Source organism: Polyodon spathula, chromosome 5, assembly GCF_017654505.1.
Source record: "Polyodon spathula isolate WHYD16114869_AA chromosome 5, ASM1765450v1, whole genome shotgun sequence".
NCBI classification, from domain to species: Eukaryota; Metazoa; Chordata; class Actinopteri; order Acipenseriformes; family Polyodontidae; genus Polyodon; species Polyodon spathula.
This window is the reverse complement of record NC_054538.1, coordinates 32,977,879-32,995,446: the sequence shown is the minus strand read 5'-3', so window position 1 is coordinate 32,995,446 and position 17,568 is coordinate 32,977,879.

The following is a 17,568-nucleotide window of genomic DNA, read 5'->3' as shown; positions in this document are numbered from 1 at the left end:
GCTTAATAACAACCTGCTGCAGCAGGGGGTAAATCGCTATTTGAGGTATGTAGCTAAGGGAAACAAAACAAAACTGTAAACAAAGGGGAGAAATAGCTACGTTTTTGTTTATTTTAGCAAACATTTTATAATAAATTAATTTTTGTCTTTCCTATTGTGGACATAGGACTTTGGAAACAAGAATATATAATAGTATTCACATTTACAGTTAATAAATCTGAATTCTGTAACTGTCCTCTAGGAGTAGTAAAATAATGTGGTCATTATAATTACCAAATTACTCCATTAACATATTTCTTCCAGCAGGGGGAAGTATAAGTCTTATACAAGATGCCAGCTAAAAAAATCTAGTAGCTCAAATGATACAGTTATACTGATTTAAAAAGTATAAATTAATAGCATGCTATGTTAATTATAATTTTAGCACTGCTAATGTCTGGTTGAATTGAACAGTACACCTCACCTATTAATAGCTACCTAAATTTCATAGTAAAATCTTCACATCTTTTTATACAGTATGGAATTATTTTATTAACCTTTTAAAAGTGATTGTAGCTAACAATATAAATACATATGTTGTCATCCATTCACTATGTAGGTCTCAAATGTCTAGTTTTGAAAGAAATCGATGTTTAAACAAACATGTATTTTCATTTTAAGACTTGCTAACTGGAACTATGGTATGTTAAAGAAATGTTGATTTGCAGGCCTTGCTTCAGACAGTCTTGTATTTTCATTGTCAATTAATTTGGAATGGAATCAACCTTCTTTCCTGTCAGTAACCAATCAGCTGCTTCTCCTAATGACTTACAAGTTTTGCATCAAGGAAGATGCTACAAAACCTGTAAGACAGCACTATGAAATGTGTTTCTAGTTAGAAAATGATTCAGTATCATCAGCCAATCAGCTTCCAGCTCTAGTCTACTTCTAATAGACAGTAGATGCCTGCTGGAATGTCACGGTCACAGCATCAACTGTGAATCAAACTTCAAATCAATCCGCATAAGTGTCGGGTTTTTAATTTTGACTTGCTGCAATGAAAGCTCAGTTCACATCTATTGGACTGCAAATACTAAACAAAGGCACCATTGGTCAAAATGTATTTTATTGTCCACCAAAACCAGCCAATCGATACTTTGCACTGTCAAAAGCACTGTCCTTTCCCTGCAACTGTGGAGTTTGCCACTCACAGCCTGTCAGCATCAGCTTGACTGGAGCTCAGATTCAGCAGCTTTCAACAACAACAACAAACCGAGTCACGGACAATTTACTACTATTGCTCCATTCAGGTATCTGGCACTGTCCACACAAACTACATCTAAACAAAAATATGTTTTTTCTAATTATTTATGTAATTCTTTTTCACATGTGAACATTTTTTGGACTATTTACATTTTTTTTCTCAGCGGAAAGATACATTTTGAATCATTACAAGTTTGGCTCAGGATGCATAACAGCAGTCATGGTCAACTACCACATGGTAGAGCCTTCGTAGACGGGCTTAAATATAAAACAGAAGTCGTAATATTTGAGTTTGTGCTTCTTAATACTGTATCGCAGGAAAGGAAACCAGAAAACCCTGGCCCATAAGGATAATACTGGCTATAGTAAGTATAAAAAGAATACCAGAAGACTAAGATTGAATGTTGAATGGGAGTTAATTGTATGGCATTGTTGAAACAAAATACAGTCAAACATGCATAAACAACATGAATGGGTGTGGCAACGTTGTTGTTGAAACTTACCTCAAGGCCTGTCTTTTTTCACTGGGGATGAGTTCCTTTCTTAGGGACTTAGGTCAAGGTTACTTAAACATATATTCAGTACAATAAAACAAAATACAAATCAATAACAAATAAATGTAATAATGTGTTCACTTTCAAATATGTAAAAAGTGAATGAAAAAGCATAAATACTTATTTGATCATTTGTCAAATACTGTAAAACATCTTTTGGATTCTGTACTACAAGGCAGCTGTAAACAGTAATATTTATAAGTAGGTACCTCCCCCTGGTTGCTGTGCTTTCTGTGGGAAATTGTTTAAAACAATAATAATAACAATTACCACTAACGTCAACAAATAATTGCATTTGAGTTATCTTGCTATAACTTGCCGTCCAATGGCCATAAGTATCCATAATTAAAAGTCACGTAATTCCTTCATATTAGTCAGTGAGCTTCTCTGGTTAGCTCTTCAAATTGCCACCTACATTTATCCATAATGCTTGGATTTGTTAGCTTTTGGATGAGACATAAAACCAACGTCCTATTGTAAGTGACTCTGCAGCAGCAGTTGTTGATGCATTGTTCACCCCCTTGTCTCTGTAAGTCGCTTTGGATAAAAGCATCTGCTAAATGATGAGTTCATTAAATAATATTAATAAGAGAGTTTCTACTTTGCAAGTATAGTGAACCTCAGTTCTCGCAGGCAAGCGCATCACACAGGACGAGGCCATCCACACACAGGCGGAGGGCGCACGTGAACCCGGGACCTCTCCCTCTAAAGCATAGCCGGCTCCTTTGTACAGCAATAAAACTGGAATGTAAGTATGTAAAAGCAATGATAGCTTCTCACCAGTTGCACTGGTATGAGTTTGTACAACAGTGGTAATATTTTCTAATTTTGTACATACTGGTTAATGATATATGTCAAAAAAGTACCCAGGCAAGTTATCAGTGCCAATCTGCTTCTATATCAGGATAGCAGTGCAGTACAAGTTCCAAATCCATTGTGTTGCTATTGGTGGTAATTCTATGGTTTGCTAATGGTTCAGATAAGGTTTCATCAGGTAATTTTTGTTTTAGTAATGGATGATATTGTTTATAAACAATAAACATCACTACAGCTGTTTTTTTTGTTTTTTTAATACGAAAAATAAACAAAACCATGAGTCTGTTAATGTTACAGCTAAGGCACACTTATGATTCCATGTATTTTTTATTTAGCAGATGCTTTTATCCAAAGTGATTAACAGAGACTTGGGAGTGAACTATGCATCACAACTGCTGTTGCAGAGTCACAGGACAGAGCACAAAGAGGTTAAGTGACTTGCTCAGGATCACACACAGTGAGTCTGTGGCTGAGGGGGGTTGAACCTGGAACCTTGCGCCTCTTGATAACAAGCCCCCCTTTCTTTAACTACTAGACCACCAAGCCTCTACTGCATTCTATACCCAAACACAATACATGCAATAACATTTTTGGGAAAAAATTGATGGGACCTAGATATTTGATAAAAGCAAAACAATTAGTTTTCAATAAATATTATACAAATAAGGCATGGGAAAGAAAAAAAAAAAACATTTACATAATTTCTTCAGCTCAGTATGAAAACAACATTAATAATGGCTTTAACGGGAATGCCAAAAACCTTATAGACCCATTTTGATTTTACAACCCTTAGGTCTTCCAGCATTTCTATTAAAGAGATTTGTGGTTATGCTTCATTTTTTTAAAAGGCCAATGGACTTGGAATATGCCAGAAAGCACCTTTTGAAGTTTACATTAGGATCAGTGTTTATTTATTTTTCCCCTGTTACAATGACAGTGGTTCAGATAAACAGTCCAATTCCAAATACTCTAGAAGGAACATCTGGACTTTTTGCATTGTTTGCGGTTCTTGGTTGAATCCAAGTAGCACATATAACATTTTTAAGTGGTAATAGTGATTGAGAATTTGCAGCTGCTGTACTTGTCCCTTTATTCACAGTATTTTTAAAATGATCATGTTTACCACAGTACAGAGCACAGAGTATATTCATAAGGAAAGATGTTGGTTAAATTTCAACCTGTCTATATTTTTCATGTGACCTTTGGTCTGTCGGCATGAACTGACTTTTGTTCAACAAATTCTGTAAAGCAGGTTAACAGAACTCTTAAATCAAACACAACCTCATTGACAGTACGCTTCCAAGTCAACACTGTAAAAAAGGATACTGTAGCAGGGCGATAGTCCTGCCTGTGTATTTAATGGGTATTTACAGTATATATGATAATGTTGTAGTGCACAGGGAAGTACAGGACCCAAAAGCCTCTAGCTGAATGGGAATCACGTGGTTGCACTTGGGGATTGTTTAATTTAATTATTGGTTAAGTGTTTGTAATTAGAGTAATGTCCTTGTGTATAAAGGTCTGTCTTTGTCTGTGTTGGTTGTGGGTGAAGTAGGAGTTTGTGTGTTGGTTGTGGGTGAATCAGGAGTCTGTGTGTTGGTTACTGTCAGTACGGGGAAACAACTGTGTGTTACAAAACAGGTATCTGTTTTGGTGATGGGTAAACTGCTTAGCGGTCCCATACTAGTTTTAGTTTGGTGTACCAGTTTAGTTAGTGCTCCTTAATGGATTTAGGCTTTTGTTTTAGTTTTATTTTCTGTAGAATAAAAGTGTGCAAAAAGTGTTTAAACTGCAGCCTCCAGTCTTTGTAAGTGCTTTCCTGCCATTGTCTGCCTTGACCGTCAGCCATTCTACCACATTACGTTTTCAGTCTCATCATACAACTGAATGCATTTCCTGTACATCTATTCAGTCATTTCACTCCATTGAAGAAAAAAAAAATATATATATATATATATATATATATATATATATATATATATATATACTTTTTTTTTTTTTTAAAAACAACTGTTTTATTTCCAAAGTTACTGTTATCATATCCCTTGGCAGGTCTAAATGAAAATGCCAAACAGATTTAATTGTGCAAAATATATTGTGTCTGTTCCCATACCTATTAAGTAAAGAAGTTAGTGGAACTGGGATATTCAAATTCGGATGACTACCCAAGATGACAGTATTTAAGCTGCTACATGTTTAGCTTTGCTTGCTTTAATCACAGCAACATGTAATATTTTGTATGTATACTGTATTTATAATCACAGAAACCTGTGGCCTGAGAGACTATGTTTTACATGAAGTTTAAATCCCAAAGTCTGACTATGCTTTACGTGAGATTTAAATCCTCAAGTCTGTCTAAATGATTTTAATCATTTTGGGTCTTCTCTGTCTGTCATGGTTTTTTTCCAGTCCTGTTCCTTGTCCTGTAATTTGGCGAGTTCCCAATGGGAAAGAACTTCATGTGATTAATTGCTGTTGTTGTGGACCTCCTTGGTAACATGACGTTTGTTTCTCAAGAGTTTGTCCTGGTGAAATATTTTCAGTAAATAAAAAATAATTTACCCCAACTGAAATGTCACATGTTGTTTACACTTTGAAGAGATGGGACGGCTAAAGGAAGTCATATTTTTTATTTGAGGTTACACAATAAATTGGGGCTGGCACAGATTTTAATTCAGCATTTCTACTCGAAGACCCCATAGCTCTCAACTTGAGCCACAAGGCTAGACTGCTCCTCTTCAAAGTTGTGATTCCTAAACTGGCTCCCACATTGAACAAATATGTGCTCTTTCACTTTAATGTAGAACGAGTGCATTGTTGCATTGTAAACTGATTATGTTAAGAAAAGTGTAAATGGGTGTAGGGACCAAGGATCTCATATTCTGCTTCTTCTCATTCCCTGTATTGTATCTTTGTGTCTTGTCTCCTGTCATTTTGTCTGTGATTAGCAGGTGTAAGTCTGACTCTGGAACTCTCTCTTGTTTAAAGGAATCGCGAAGCTGTTGATTTGTGGGATTTTTCACCCTGGTGATGGGTCTGAAACTGGATTACTCTGCCCAACAGCATGAAACGCTTTCCATATTAAATTGCCTCTTATACCATAAGAGACAGGGTCAACTGTACATAATACATTTTAACTTATCAATATTGTTTTAATTTAAAAATAAGAACACCGTACATAATTAATGTCGTTGTCCATTTCTTTAGAATTGTTCTCAGTTTGTAGTCTACCAAGCACGAGATGCCAATTATATAAGATCTACTGGAATGTTCTGATTTTGATTGGCTGAGAGTGTCTTCATGGCTTGTAACACACATAAGATAGTCACATACATTCCACAAAAGAGAATAAATATTAATGAAATCCCCAAATTGTGTGCTGAGAGCCAGACATGTTAAATACATGTTAGTAAATTGTAACTCCAATTAATGTACATGTGTTTTGAAATGTATTCCTGCCTTTATTCTTTCTTGCATGTCACAATTTAATTTATTATCATTATTCTGAAATACAAAAAAATAAAAGGTTGTAGGACAAATATTTTTTCCATTAACACTCACATATTAGAAATCATGGTAACATTATTTTGAATGGCACATGCGCTTACCTATTTATTAAAGTTCAGTTACAGGTCAACAGATACAATAGGGGCAGGGGTGCCACAGCCAGCAGAGTCCCCTCACTTTTTAACAAAAGAAACATGTGCACAATGGGAGGAAAAACAGTTGAATAGTACACAATGTTTAGCTGCGGATATACTCTGTGTATACTCTGTGAGATGTTTGTTTGAAATAAAGGGTTAAACCCTCACTCTTACCCTCACCCTCACCACCCCCACCCTCCTCGGCTGCACCCTCACCCCCAGACCTTGGCTCCTCAAACTTTATAAAGGCTCTGGCGTCATGAATCAAGGTACTTGTGTGTATCCACCATGAGGCTGTTTATTAAGACTTATACGGGTAGTTTCCTACAGCAAAAATATTTATGATATTGTAAGAAATTATCAAAGAAGGAACAACTTGCAATTCAGCAGGTCCTTCACAGCAACTACAAACAACACTTCTCTAACACACCACCCGGCTTTCATGCATGCTGCTATTTGTATAACACCCTGTGGGAGGGTGTGGGTGATTCACTAAGACACAGGAGTCAAACGTTTTAATTGAAATGCCACTTGGGCACACTTTCGTTATTTAATCTAGTAGATGGCGCTCTTGTACCGTGGCTCAGATACCGACAACGGTAATGCTGTAGTTCCCAAGGGTGTTCCCACAGTGGTAGGGATAAATACAGTTTGTATTGCACTCACATGTGCTGCAAATAATATTCAGACAAAAGGTGAAAGAGAAAATAAACACTGATAATAAAACTACAAAAGAAAGGTGCAGATATCAACCGCAGCTCAGTTCTTGTACGCTGTTCTTGATCCCTATCTCACTCACTGTGGGATCTTAAAATTCCCTCTAACTATTATCACATTTACACCTGTTGCCTGCAGTACCAGACTGACTCCAGGTAACCGCTTCTTTATTCCTTCTCTTTTTAAGCCCCTTTCCTTCAGGGTATCACAGACCTCTTGTGTCCTCACGGCTTGCTCTGCCCCAGCGTACAAAGCTCTGCTGCACACAGTCAGTATTCAACACTCCTTCAGACACACGCCTACTAGGTTTTATGAACCCCCCCTTAATCCCCGTCTGTGCTTCCCGCTTGGTAGGGGACATTGCTGCTGCAGAGTTGCATTCATAGTCCCAAACAGTAAAACACAAGGCTGCAGACAGAACGATTCCCATGTAAGCGAACAGCACAGCTGCTGGGTTGTGCAATCAGTCCTGTACACGATTTGTTGAGTTCACTGCAATAGCACAGTTCACATGTAAAGCATAGCTTTTTAGGGTTAGGAATAATATATTTTCTTTATTTTCATATGGTTACATTTACCTATTGACTGATTATTAACATTTAACTAAGTTTCAACAAATGGTTAATTGCTTATCAATTAAATACTTCTTTATAACACTAAAAAATAAAGCATTACAGAAATCTTCTATTAAAAAGTTCTTTTTTTACTCAGTGTCCATGAAAATTAAAATCTTTTGAGGCTTCATTCTTTAAATTGTTTGGGGTTAAAAGGGTCTTCTTTTAGCAACCGTTTCACATTTTTTTGACAGATAGAAAAAGATACAATGCAGGCTGCCTTTCTGAATTCCAAATTTGAATCGAACGCATCTGGCCATTTCAATATATTTCCCCTGAAGTGTAAAATTAATATGCCATTTTATATTAAAGGCTTTTCCCTCTGTGTCTGCTGCAGTGGCTGTTAGAACATTCCCTTTCTCCCAGCTGGCTTGTTGACCTTGGCTTTGCCTTTAAACTGGGCTGCCACATCAGGGCCTTGTTTCATTGTTTATGCTGGGACAACATCAGAGGTATGTTATTTAATATTTGGGGTAATGAGGTAGACTTGCACTTTTGTTATTTATTAGTCCTCAATGCCTTGAACTGCTGAGGACATTCCTCATCAACTGCACAATACAGACATCTCAAGCAGTCTCTAGGCTTAGGTCTATAACTAAGCCTCTGGTCCCACTCATTAGCTGCTCTGTACGGTCACCCTCGAAATAGAAACAGCGGCTGGTTGGAATTCACTACTGCTAAAAAGAAAAGTGAATATAAACAATATCTTCAGCCACCGTATACCACTTACACTCCTTCAAGCAGTAAATTCAAATACCTAACAAAGTGTAGAGCTCACCGCATTTCAAGAACAGTTCAGATCTCATGCCCAGGTAAAGAGGGAGTAAAGTCTGGCCATTATTAGTTGCTGACATTCTAAAACTGACTTTTATTTAAAGGAAATGCATTTTGCATAAACCTATTTTTACTCAAGCCTATATTGTCTTGTATTAATTTGCACCAGTTTTGAAAGTTTAATTTTACATAATTGATATGTGAGAATTAAAAGCAAAACTGGCCGCATCCTTTCAATGCCCTCTTTCCTGCCATTAAATAACCAAAAGCTTCCTCTATTGAGTGGCGTGCTTTGCAGTCTGTAACCTTTGACCCTGAAGACATTGCTGAGGTGAAATATTCTAGGGTATAAAATGAGACATCCTAAAAACAAGACAAGCAAACTGAAAGCCTTCCATAGCCCGGTGCAGTAACAGATTTCATGTTTTCAAATAATAGTTTATTATTGAGTTTGCACATTTGAGACTGTGGCAAAGTGGTTAATAATGTGTTCAAAGAACACATAGAAAATTATAATCCAGGTGCAAAGGTTTGGTTTATTTGGTTTATGTCCAGTGCCTGATGGCAAAACAAACAGTAAATAATAAAGCTGGTAAATAACATAGCAGCGTGCATTACTTACTTTACAATCCTCGGGTTGGTCCTGAAATAATAGTACCATTAATTTTATCCCCACATTAAACACAAAACACATACACAAGTCTGTTAGTGCATGAATTAGTGATTGTGGTACAAATACAGTTTATGGTGATATGAGTGCAGTACTGTTCCGGGTTTGTGCTGGCCTCTGGCGACAGCTCCGGAATGTGTTAGCTGTCTAATAACCAAAATGAAGGAACAGATTACGTTGCTTCCACCCCTACTTATGCCATCACTCATGACACCTTGGTAAACAATTGCAGCCACTCCTCCAATCCGCAGCTGCCACGTAATTTTCTATCCGGGTCGATGAGTTAGTATACCAAAGCTCCGCCCCTTTTCTAAATGACCGACTTCTTTTTAACCCTCGGAACAAAGTGTCAGGCCAAGTAGTCCAGGGTACTCTGTTCCCGTTACTTAGCACCCTCACAGGTCGGGAGGGGGATTTACCACCAAGAATCATTGTCTTTTTGTCACAGAGACCTACAGTGCCTACAGAAAGCCTATTCCCCCTTGAACTTTCTTCACATTTTGTTGTGTCAGTGCCTCAGAGTTCATGCATTTAAATGATGATTTTTTTTCCCACTTATCTACACAACATACTCCACACTGTTAAGGGGAAAAAAGTTTTTTATTGAGAAAAAAATTATATATTAAAAATACAAAACTGAAAAATCATAATTGAATATGTCTCCACCCCCATGAGTTAATGCTTGGTGGAAGCACCTTTGGCAGCAATTACAGCTGTGAGTCTGTTGGGATAGGTCTCTACCAACTTTGCACACCTTGATTTGACAATATTTGACCATTCTTATTTACAAAACTGTTCAAGGTCTGTCAAGTTCCTTGGGGAGATTTGATGGACAGCAATCTTCAAGTCATGCCACACATTTTCAAGTCAGGTCAGGGCTCTGACTGGGCCACTCAAGGACATTTACCTTTTTGTTCCTTAGCCACTCCAGTGTAGCTTTGGCTGTGTGCTTTGGGTCATTGTCATGCTGAAAGGTGCACTTCCGTACTAGTTTCAGCTTTTTTGCAGAGGGCAGCAGGTTTTCCTCAAGGACTTCTTTGTATTTTGTTCCATTCATTTTCCCTTCTATCCTGACAAGTGCCCCAGCCGATGAGAGGCATCCCCATAAAATGATGCTGCCACCACCAGTAGGGATGGTGTTCTTTGGGTGATGCGCTGTGCTGGGTTTGCGCCAAACATAACGCTTTGCATTTTGGCCAAAAATTTCCATTTTAGTTTTATCAGACCACAAAACTTTTTCCCACATGGCTACAAAATCTCCTGAGTGTTTTTTTGCATATTTCAAACATGATTCAAGGTGGGCTTTCTTGAGTAATGGCTTCCTTCTTGCCACACTATCATACAGGCCTGATTTGTGGAGTGCTTGGGATATTGTTGTCACATGCACACTTTGACCAGTCTTGGCCATAAAAGCCTGTAGCTCTTGTAAAGTTGCCATTGGTCACTTGGTAGCCTCTCTGATCAGTCTCCTTCTTGCTTGGTCATCCAGTTTGAAGGGAGGGCCTGATCTAGGCAGGGTCTTGGTGGTGCCATACACCTACCATTACTTAATAATCGTCTTGACCGTGCTCCAAGGGATATTCAAGGCCTTTGATATTTTTTTATACACATCCCCTGATCTTTGCCTTTCAACAGCTTTGTCCCGGAGTTCTTTTGAAAGCGCCTTGGTGCTCATGTTTGAGTCTTTGCTTTGAAATGCACTACCCAGCAGAGGGAACCTACAGGAACTTCTGAATTTATCCTGAAATCATGTGAATCACTACAGTTTAACACAGGTGGAGGCCACTTAACTTGGTGTGTGATTTTGAAGGCGATTGGTTACACCTGAGCTAATTTAAGATTCCTATTACAAGGGGGTGGACACTTATACAACCAAGCTATTTCAGTTTTTATTTTTAATTAATTTTCTACAAATTTCTAGAATATTTTTTTTCACTTGGAAGTTGTGGGGTAGGATGTGTAGATAAATGAAAGAAATAACGATTTTAATGCATTTTAATTCCAGGCTATAAGGCAACAAAATGTCAAAATTTTGGAAAGGGATGTAAACTTTCTATATGCACTGTATATAGCAAATGGAAGTGCACAACAGAGAAGATAGAGGAAACTTTTGTTGGCCACAGGCACTTTAAATTCTGCACTGTTACTGTATACTGTGTAATACAACATTTATACTGGATGTTCTTCCTCCCAAAAATACGCTGTCTAATTTACAGTTTCTTGAAATTCTTGAAGCCATTCATACTGTATAGTTCTAAATGTGAAAACTGTCTATGGTATTAACTATTTTACTACTTTAGATGTTCATTTTGGGCTAGCATTAATCTAGTTGAAGAACAATCAGCCAATGCTCACGTCACCCGCTTTGGAAAAACATCCACGTCTACAAATTTCTCTTGGCACCCATTCAGAACCAAATATCATTTAATTTCGTTTGGACATTACATAGTGAGCAGTTCCATTTTAGACACACCTGCAGCCTACTGTGTTTATTCTATAGCAATAGATTAAAAGGCCAAAGATGTACGAGCTTAAAGTAACCATTCTTAAAGAGTTTAGAAATCACAGACTGCTCTGTAAACAAAGAACAAGGAAACCGTCAATGTTTATACCAAAGATTCTCATGCTTTTTGTCAGTACAGAATATGACCATTAATATCATGAATTCAATAAGATGTGCAAATGCCAGCACTTCACTCTCAGTAAACCTTACTATAAACCTGATGTAACCTAAAAATGGTTGTTGTGGTAACAACTTCCCATAAAGACTCTTTATTGCATATTATTTTGTACCCCAAGCATAACTGGCCTGCAAATACAAGATGTAAAATTCAATTTTAATGCTTAAAATTACTACAGATTTTAACCATATAAACTTTTGTATACCTGACAGCAAACTCAGCTAGCCAAAATAAAACTATAAGAATCAAGCATTTTGGTAAAAAGACAACACTTTCATGCTTTTGATTTATTTTAATGTTGTAATATGGGTTAACTGCCTTTGCCATGATCTCATACTCAAATTCACCTAATCTTGCTGAATTTGCTGGGAAAACAAGGTAGTTTGCCAAACGATTGCTGCTGACAATGAATCTCACAGTGATTACTTGGCTGGTTACCTTCTTGCAGGGTGGTAGGCAGAGGTGGGAGGGGGTCATCGTGTTAAACAAAAGCTAATTAGTCTTTGCCACTGATAGTAGAGCTGAGCTTACCCCTGGATGGGGTCTTGCACTGACAGACACAGGATGTGAGAAAAAAGCTTCAGCTGCTTCACTTTTGGCTCCTCGATGACCTGCTATTTTTATTATCACATTTTAAAGAAAATAAAAATCCTACTTACTTTTTCGCTTTTACTCGTCTTGCAAATCCATTCTATTAAGCTCACTGTTAACCCCCTTATGTTTTGATACAATTTGCGCAAGAAAACTCTACTACCTTTATTAGGCTTGACTGACTTTATTGAGCAACTATTCACTAAATGATAATGCCTTACGCAGCACAAATGACTTTCTGGGAAGAAACATGTCTGTACCATCCCTGTTATTAATTCTCACTGTTTGCAATGTTGTAATGTCCATGTTTCATTTATTGTTTAACAATTATGACCTCCATCTTGACTTAATCCGTGCCGGAATTATCTCATCTACTGCTGCTGTCGTTAAATGTTCAGCCCCTTGAAGTGCAGATAAAGACAGACCCAAAATATATATAAAAATAAATAAACTCCAGTCATTTGCTAATCTTGAAAGAATCAGTGAAGAACAGATACATTACGATACATTCTTCAAGCTTTTTACAATACAATAAAAAAGAACAAAGCTCAAACAAAGGTTTTGAAATCCATTTTCTTACTAATTAATGGCACTTGCTATTTTTTTTTAAACTGTGTTGAAGCTCTTTTGGTTCCCTGCTTGTATTTTATTCTGTAATTTGGAATATTTCAAATACTATGCTATAACAGTTGTTAATCACTTTCATGTGTTGTTGTGTAACAAAAGATTTCACATTCCTTATATACGTGTGGCCACTCCCCAATTAGCATCAATTACCTAACTGGGGAATGGCCACACCTGTGATTGCTGGCAGGGATAGATTTAACTCCATCCCCAACAAACTTACATTCCCTGCCAGAAATGTGTCAGTGAGTTACAGTACTAGCTCCTGAGGCCAAAGGCCATCGACCGCCATCCTTCAAATATTATTGAAGAAATAAAACAGTATACATTATTTACCAGCCAAACATACTAGTACTGCTCTTTTTATTGTGTCAATAGTTTAAAAACAAAGACCTATTTAATCTTTTCCTTTATATTTTTTTTGTTGACATTTTTTTTATTTTCAGTACATTTTATGGGAGATCCATGAACTTCTCAATCAAACTAAAGCGTAGCCCTCAATGACTTCAATTGAATAGTTAAGCTTTTCTGCATTTCTGGAATGTGAACTGTTACTTATAAAGAATTTTTCTTGGCATTCCAAACTCTTTTGACACTGAACAGTCGTGCAAGCGGAAATACTGCACAACGACTACACTACACTTGAACTTGAGGTGAAAATACAGCAGACATTAGTTTCTATTTAAAATATAATTAACATTGTTCATTACATACAAGTACTTTGTGAATTCCTCTGCAGTTACTGGTTAATTATTCACTAGTTAATTGTTACCCGGTTAAACTAAAGTGTGACTTTTGTCTTCCAATAATGATGAAAAAAGAAAAAAAAAACACATTTAAACACTGCCCATACATTTATGGCCACTGTGTTGTTTTCTGATACTGGAGTTGCTATACTCCAACTGCTCCCTCTGTTTTTATTGTATATGTTATGGGCATTCTTCGAGCTGCTCTTGGGTGTTTACTTCACAGACAAATCCATCATGTGAAGGCTTTGAATGGAATGAATCCCCCTACCCTGGCACAGAACTCAACCCTTACAATTCACTTGTAAATATTTAGTGATAGATGATACAGTACGTGTTTATAGAACATAGGGCAGTAAGACATTAAAACGGGATCCAGGAATTGCTATACGGACAATATTGTTGAAACAAGGAGAGGCTGAAGCAGTGCCAGGCATCGGAAGTTCATAAGTGAGCCATTATATTTGTTTTCAATCTGTTCGTTCCATGTTTCAGGGAGTTCCTGATGGAGGTTATGAGCTGCTTTAAGAAAGATGTTCTGCTGACTTTTTAACATTTTGGAGAGTATCTCATGGTTAAATTAATAGCCTCCTTGGGTGTCAGCCAAAGGTTACAGGCCTTTTTGAAAATATTCTTGGAAAATAGGCTCCCCAGCAGCAGTGAAGCCTCTCATTAGTAACCCTGTGTTGTCTGCTCTGTGAACTGGATGTGAGGATCTCCTTTGCAGGGATAGTGCCATGGCTTGCTATTAAATAGTGCCAAGTTATTAAATGTATCCTTGATAAAAAAAAAAAATGTCATTGCTTTATACTTGACCCCCAAAGTGAAAAAGATATAGTATATTATAAGCCACTTTATAAGATGGTTATAATTTAATCCTTAAAATTAAAGGACTGTCAAGCTTTTAGTCCATGCTAAAGTTAAGACTGGAGTGATTGAAATATTTCAGAAAGTCACAACTCCCCAAATCTTCCCTTTTAGTAACGGTTTTAAAATGTCTTTTTCACTTATTCTCAGTTTATCTGTGTTGTGTCTAATGATGCAGTTCAATATTTTTTTTTCCTTTGTGGACAAAATTTGCATTAAAAAACAAAACATGTACGTGCCATTTAGAACTGCAGAAAAGGTACTCTTAGAAAAAAAATGAATACTGAAATTGACTTTCAATTGATGTAACAATGTTGTTATTATTACATATTTCCTTCAGCATATTTCTTGAGGTAGCAATTTGTGACATGTAATTCAGTCTCAGGAAAGGTGAAAGGGTAAAAGGAGAAGGGCAATGGTTCGGGCTATAGTGAGGCAGTCCTGTCAAGTGCTATAAGACTACCTTCAGCAAGTACACCTCAGCCCTGATTGAATACCCCCTCGCATTCAGTCCTGACCCTCATTAAAGCAGAGACAGCCAATGATGCTGCATTTGACCAGATTAATCCATGTCTTTAAACTAAAGTACATTTTCTGGGAAAGGAAAATAAACACACTGTTAACCCTACAAAACTTATAACAAGACACTCACAAGATTAAAAAGAATTTCTAAGTAGTTTTGTAACAATTTAAAACTCTGTAAAAGAGTGCATCCTATCTTCTGTTCTAAATTTACTTTTACTCAGCTTGCACTTATGCGCTCTTGTTCTCTTGTGCTAAATCTGAAGTAGTGTCTTTGGTTAACTTTATCTGTATCATTTATGGTTTTAAAGACTTCAAATCAAGTCCCCTCTTTCTCTTATTTTTTCTAGGCTGAAGAGACTTCATTATTTTAACCTGTTCTCCTAGCTTGTGACATTAATTCCTGGAATCAGCCTCGTGGTGAAGGGTAGCGTTTCGCGTTCTGTGTTCTGTGTTTTGCTGTATATTTATTTTTGTCAAACCTTTTGTTTTGATCATGTGGTTTTGTTAGTGTTTGTACTGTTTGTTTTTGTTTGTATGTTTAATTAAATGGTGCATTAGCGTATTGAAACTTGTAGCTTATATATATATATAAGCTACAAGCTATATATATATAGACTACAAGGGTTGCTAGTGCGCGATGAGCCAAGGACACCCTGACTGACCTAAGCCCCCCCCCCAGGCAGTGCTCTGCCAATTGTGCGCCGCCCCCTGGGAACTCCCGTCCAGAGTTGGCAATGGAATAGCCTGGACTTGAACCGGTGATGTCCAGGCTATAGGGCACATCCTGCACTCCATGTGAAGTGCCTTTACCGGATGCACCATCAGAAACCCCCATGTATAAAATATTCTTGAGGGAAAGGCATACAGATAGCAGTTGAAATAAGATACAACATAAACATACATATACATGAAAGTACACTTCAAGTTGCAAAATGAGTTTAGTTTATTTACGTCTTAGGTTTAGTCTAAAATTCCCAAGGATGGCAGAGGATCATCAGTCCCTGTCTAGAGAAATCAATGAGATTGGTGCTCTGTATAGGAAAGGGAGGTTTGTCACAAGTTGATTTTGTAACCTGGTACTGTGCAGTGAAGCAGGATGATTTCAAAATGGGTCTGTTACAGAATTGTGGCACTGAAGCATATGGGAACTTTATTAATCAAACAACATATTATTCACCCATAGTGTCCATTAATCTAAGCCATACAGTGCAGAGAAGCAAATACAGGACCTGTGGTAAGTCCACAACTGAGAATAAACCTTATCCAAGGTGGGTTTTTTAATTGGTTAAAAAGGGTCACATTGTGAATGAAGTCACCATAATCATAGTCCAAAAGATGTGATGCATCACCTTTTGGACTCCAGATACAGGGAGTAAGGCAAAGCTAACAATTATAATTATTCTGTTAAAATATACTCCCTTGAAAGTAATCATTGTTAACAGAAAGGACAAACTTAATCTGTCTCTAAGGTTTAGTATTAGCCTGCCAACATAAAAGCTTGTGGAAATAATGTGAGAGTTTTTAAGTGTGCTATCCAAAAAGGGCCTGTTGCTGATGTATGACTGTGACAGGGTGGACTTCGTCGCTGGTTCATCTGTGTTGCTGCTGATTGAGGAGGAATGCAGGGCTGGGGCTTGTTACAATTGGGAGCCACTGATTGGCTAGGAGTGCGCCCAGGAAGCTGACAGCCTGTTCAGAAAGAGTCAGCACCATTGACCAACTGACGTGAGCTACGCTGAGGTTCCCATATTTGTTCATGCTGAGTAGGAGAGCGTCCGCTCCAGAGGAAAAGATTACTGCATGAAACCTTCAACTCCCAGACAATGCCGTAAAGGCGCTGCCCAGCTGGGACCGTCTGAAAGAGCCGGAGTCGCCAGGAGATGCCAGAACTCCAGGAGCACTAGAAGTAGGTCAGTTTAAGGGATGTTTATCCCAAATAAGTATAGTGAGCGTTGTCTGGTGTAGCAGGGTACTGGAGCAGGACTCCTCTTTTAGTGGGAGTAACGTTCACCATTTGAGGGCAAACTTTTATTTATTAGCTTTGTTTTGTTTTTGTCTTTATTAAATTCGGCACTAGGGCTACCATTATTGGTACCATAGTGTCAGCACCAGTTTGTTATTAAACCTGCCCACCTGTGCGACGTGTCAAACCCAATGTTCTGTGTCTGACTTCTTATCAGTGACGACCCACACAGGTAACATTCCCCCTGTTACAATGACACTGTTGTAGCAAGTGAAAAATCTAAAGAGCGTGAGTGTTTAGTCTTCCAGCGTTCAACTTTATCTGGAATATTTAAAATATCATTATTTAATGTTTCTGTTTAATTCATTGTGTAAAAAGGGATGCCTTCTTGTTTCTTCATTAGCTGTACCATATAGTTCAAACTACCCCAATACAAATGTAATCCTTTTATATTCTAGACAATTTCCTTGGGTTATTGCCTGCTCATTATGGCTCCACTAAGATTTACATATTAAACATATCTTTGGTATTCCTTTTAAT